At 59.3% G+C, this 4,536-nt stretch overlaps 1 long non-coding RNA gene across 1 annotated transcript; it reads left to right on the top strand.

Annotated features, from left to right (window-relative positions):
- Positions 1-458: 458 nt before the first annotated feature.
- LOC120242380 lies at positions 459-1,453 on the top strand. The gene is made up of 2 exons (XR_005531059.1): positions 459-868; positions 1,333-1,453. It is a non-coding gene; the product is annotated as an uncharacterized LOC120242380 (long non-coding RNA).
- The last annotated feature ends 3,083 nt before the right edge of the window (positions 1,454-4,536 follow it).

Raw genomic sequence — 4,536 nt, 5'->3', positions numbered from 1 at the left:
TCCGCACCCACTGCGCAGCCGTCGTCCGGCCCGGGGCGCGCGACGGCTCAGCGCGGGGCGGGGCTTCGCGGCCGCGGGCGCCGCCGCACGACGGCCGCCGCGCTTTGCGGCCGCTCCGGGACTGCCAGACCGCTGCCCGCGGGGGGGTTTCCCCGGAGGCGCGCGCCCCGCGGCGTGGGTGGGGGCAGGGGGAGCGCGCGGGCGCGCTGGGAAGGAGCCGGGCAGCGTCCACCTTCCCGGGGGCGGGGCTGCCTCCGCTCGCCCGGGGCCCGCCCGCCGTCGCCATGGCGACGCGTGGCCGGCCGCCCCGCCGCGCTTCTGTGACGTCACGGTCTCGCCACCTGACGTCACGGCCGGGCGGTGGCGCGGGGCGTGGCCGGACCGGGCCGGGCGGAGCGGGGACTCGGTGGGGCGGCGTCCGCGAGGCGCAGCTGAGGGCCGGTCGGGGCGGGGATGAGGGAGCGCTTCCCGGGCCGCCGGCCGCACGCGGGGCAGTGGAAACTCGGGGGGCGGGGTCAGGTCCTCCTGATCGGGCGCGGCCTGCAGGGCCTCCCCCGGGATCCCAGGGTGGGTGCTGCAGGGCCGCGGGCGCAGCTTTCCCGGGGGTCCCCGGCCCTGCGGGGGTTCGGGCAGTGAATACTAGGCGCGGCCCTTCACGGCGTCTTGAGAGCGGCGTGGGGCGGGCGCAGCACCCCGGAAGAAAGATGGGATCAGACGGAAGAGTGCCGCCCTGCTGGTGGTGCCCGGACGGGGTGCAGAGCAAACAGGCTGGGAAGGCCCGGTGCCATGTGGGGGCGGGGGGCAGGCCAAGCGCTTGCAGAGGCTGGCGTTAGTGACCCGGGACTCCAGCCACCTCCGTTCCACCTCGGTGGGTACTTTCTAATTCATCAACTTGTTTCCAACTTACCTCTCTTTTTTTTTAATGTTTTATTTATTTCTAGGAGAGAAAGAGAGAGAGAGACAGCGTGAGCAGGGGAGGGTCAGAGAGAGAGGGAGACACAGACTCCGAAACAGGCTCCAGGCTCCGAGCTGGCTGTCAGCACAGAGCCCGACGCGGGGCTCGAACCCACGAACCGCGAGATCATGACCCAAGCGAAAGTCGGACGCTCAACCGACTAAGCCACCCAGGCGCCCCAACCAACTTATCTCTTAATTCAGGCAAAAGAGCCTGCAGGGAACCATCCCCTCCCTGATGGGAACCAAAATTTACCCCCACAAGCAAGAGGGACTGTCCTCCAACAAGACCCCACTCATGATTGACCCCGGGACAGTGATTAGCTCGACCTCCCTGCCCACCAGCTCTGCTCGTACCCACTGACCTTTGTCCCACAGTTTCCTTATATAAACCTGGTAGTGTTTTCGTCACTTGGGACATGGTCTTGAGACGCTAGTCCGCTGTCTTCCGTCTTCCCGGCGGTGGCCTCACTGAAATAAATTTCTCATGTTACCACCACTCGGTTTCTCTGCCTTTGGATTTTGTCGGCAGCGAATGGCTGGCCCTGGTCTGTTTGGGACCCCGGGGTCTGAGCCACGTTGGGGCTGTCCCTTCTCACTGCGTCCTGACCCTTTCCATGCAGTAGGTTTGTTTAAAATCAGCCTCCTCATAGTCGATTAAGCATCCGACTTTCGCTTAGGTCATGATCTCACGGTTCGTGGGTTCGAGCCCCGCGTCGGGCTCTGTGCTGACTGCCAGCTCAGAGCCTGGAGCCTGTTTCGGAGTCTGTGACTCCCTCTCTCTCTGACCCTCCCCTGCTCACGCTGTCTCTCTCTCTCTCTCTCCTAGAAATAAATAAAACATTAAAAAATAATAATAATAAAATAAAATAAAATCAGCCTCCTCTAAATACAGTGCTCAATGGATTACTAGTAAAAAGAGAATGAAAAGAGAGAAAGAAAGGAAAAATGTATCTCGCGCACCAGCCAGGCCAGGCCAGGGACCACTTCCGCTCTGCTCACTGCTGTGTCGGTGCACCGGGTAGGTACCCAGTCTGTGCATGATCACTGTGTGTGGCAAATAAATGACTAAATGAGTGAATGAATGAACTGCACGGCCCTCCCAGATTCTGGAGAACTCAGGGGTTTGTTTCCCTGGACTTCTTGGCCTCATCTCCCCTCTCCTCTCTTAGGAAAATCTGCTCTCTGTGCTCAGCTCCCAGGGAGTCAGGAGACATGGTGACCTCTCCTCCAGAGGTATATCGGCCTTAACCCTAAGCTCCAGCCTCGCCCCTGTAAAAAGTGGCGTGGCTATGCAGCTGAAAGAACGTGAAAAGTGAGGTCAAGTCTGGGGTTGTGCCAGTAAAAGGCTGTGTGACTGTGCGCAGGTCACCCACCTCTCTGGTTCTCCACATTCTCGTCTGCAAGTTAGGACTAACCTTGGCCTCCTCAGGTATATTATGGGAATCATGAATAAAGAATGGCCAGCACAGGACCTTCTGCCTCAAATGAACATCTCCCTCATCGCTCAGAGTCTCCGAAAAACCCAATGGCCTCTGTGCTTCCTTATTTTTGACCCACTTCAAATGCGGTCCCCATGTCCCCGCCCCCTTTTAGCTTTGATCATGGGGACACCGTTTGGAAAGCTGGGGTGGGAAACGGCCCCGTGGGAGCTCTCAGTACAATAAGAACATTGTAAAGAGGGTGAGCTGCTCTCTCCATTGCCCATCCCCCGACCCGGGAAAGCCAAACAAAACCCCAGCCTCCCGATAAATCCCGAACAGCTGTGGGTTTCAGGGAGGCGACCCCTTCGGTTCCCCACCCTTACCAGAGGCAGGCCCACCTCTCTCCCTGTCCTCGGAGAGGCCCCAGCCGAGGAACAGGCCTGCATCCTGGGGCCCAGCAACAGCGTCCAGGCACAAGCAGGCGCCGGGGGTCACTTCTGCCAAACTGAATTGGCTTTTCGCTCCCTGCAGCCAGGCCTTTCCCTGCGGGGCAGGGATGCGGGCGTGCACATTCCTGTTTCCGAGATGTGGAAACTGAGGTTTACAAAGAAGTGATTTGCCCACTGTCCCCTGGCTTCAAACGTGCGACGCTGGTACCCTCCACTGGTGGGTAACGCCGGCCCACGCTGTTCTACCTCCAGGTCCCCATCCCCGATATGTGGGGGAGGGGGTCACGAAGCAGCGGCCCCCACTCCCAGTGGCTATGGTTGAAGAGAGCATTCAACCCAAGGTGAGGCCTGGTGCCACACGCTCAGTCCTCTCTGGATGACGTGAGCTGTGGAGGGGAAACCGAGGCCAGAAGGCACGTGAGAGGCAGTGAGGGGTAGCCAGTGAGAAGAAAGCCGGGAGTTACTGGGAGAGGGTGCAGGAGCTCCGGGCTGGAACGAGGTCGGGGTCTCCCATCCTCTGAGAAGGGACCCCAGCAACCAGGGCTGGGCATGTGATCACCCAGCCACCTCTGATTGGCCCAGAGCGAGCCAATAAGATCCTCCTCTGGGATTGCTGGGCGGGAGGTACCCCCTACCTGCTTGTGTTAAATGTGACCCAGACAGTGGTCTTCTGACCTCTGTTGGCTTCGCAGACGTCTGATTCCCGCACCAAAGGCGAGCCAAGTGCCCAGCGCGCAGCAGCCTCCTCGGACCTGAGATTCCTGTGCTAAAACCCTGAAGGTCCCAGCAAACCAGGACGGCCTTGTCACCTGAGCAGGGGACACGCAATGCGCTGCTTGTCACGACAGATCCAGATGAGGAGCTCCTCCACCCCACTCCCAGGGGGCGAGGTAGAGGGCTGGATAGTGTCCCCTCCAAATTCACGTCCACCTGGAACCTCAGAGTGGGACTTTATTTGGAAATAGGGTCCTTTGTCTTTGCAGAGGTGATTACATAAGGGTGAGGCCATGCTGGATCAGGGTGGGCCATGAGTCAACAGCTGGGGCCTTTTTAGGCCACGGTCAAGAGCAGACCTGGGAGGCACGCAGCCACACACCAAGGCACCCTCGGAGCCCCTGAAGCTGCGAGTCCCCCCCCACCCCCCCGGCAGCCTCCGCAGGGAGCGCAAGCCCTGCAGCACCTTGACTTCAGACTTCGGGGCTCCAGAATTTAGGACAAATCGTCGTTTCAAGCCACCCAGTTTGTGGTACTTGAAACAGCAGCCCCAGAATCTCCTAAAAAAGCGGAGCCGGCCACTGTTTTGGGATGAATTGTGGTTCCCCAAAGGCTGTGATGAAATTCCAAGTCCTGAACCGTCCAAGATCAAGCTTCACAGGGCTGTTCCTGCTGACAGAGTCTGTCCCGGCTCTCCCAGCGCCACCGGGCGTCACTGTAGCCTTGGCCTGTGGAAGCGTCACCCCTTCAGCCCCATCTTCAGGGGGTCTGTCTGTGTCCCAATGTCCACTTTTTACAGACACCTGACTTACTGGATTAGGGCCACCCTCATCCAGTGTGGCCTCACTTTAACTTGAAAAATTACTCCTTCAGTGACCTATTTCCAAAGAAGGTCACCTTCTGTGGTCCTGGGGGTTAGGACTTCCAACATATAAATGGAAGGATACTTAATTCAGCTCGGAACAAAACAAGTGAATGCACACGCATGCACACAG

Source organism: Hyaena hyaena, unplaced genomic scaffold (assembly GCF_003009895.1).
Source record: "Hyaena hyaena isolate Hyena2069 unplaced genomic scaffold, ASM300989v1 scaffold_302, whole genome shotgun sequence".
NCBI lineage: Eukaryota > Metazoa > Chordata > Mammalia > Carnivora > Hyaenidae > Hyaena > Hyaena hyaena.
The sequence above is the reverse complement of the archived record's forward strand: the minus strand, read 5'-3'. Positions and strand labels throughout refer to the sequence as shown.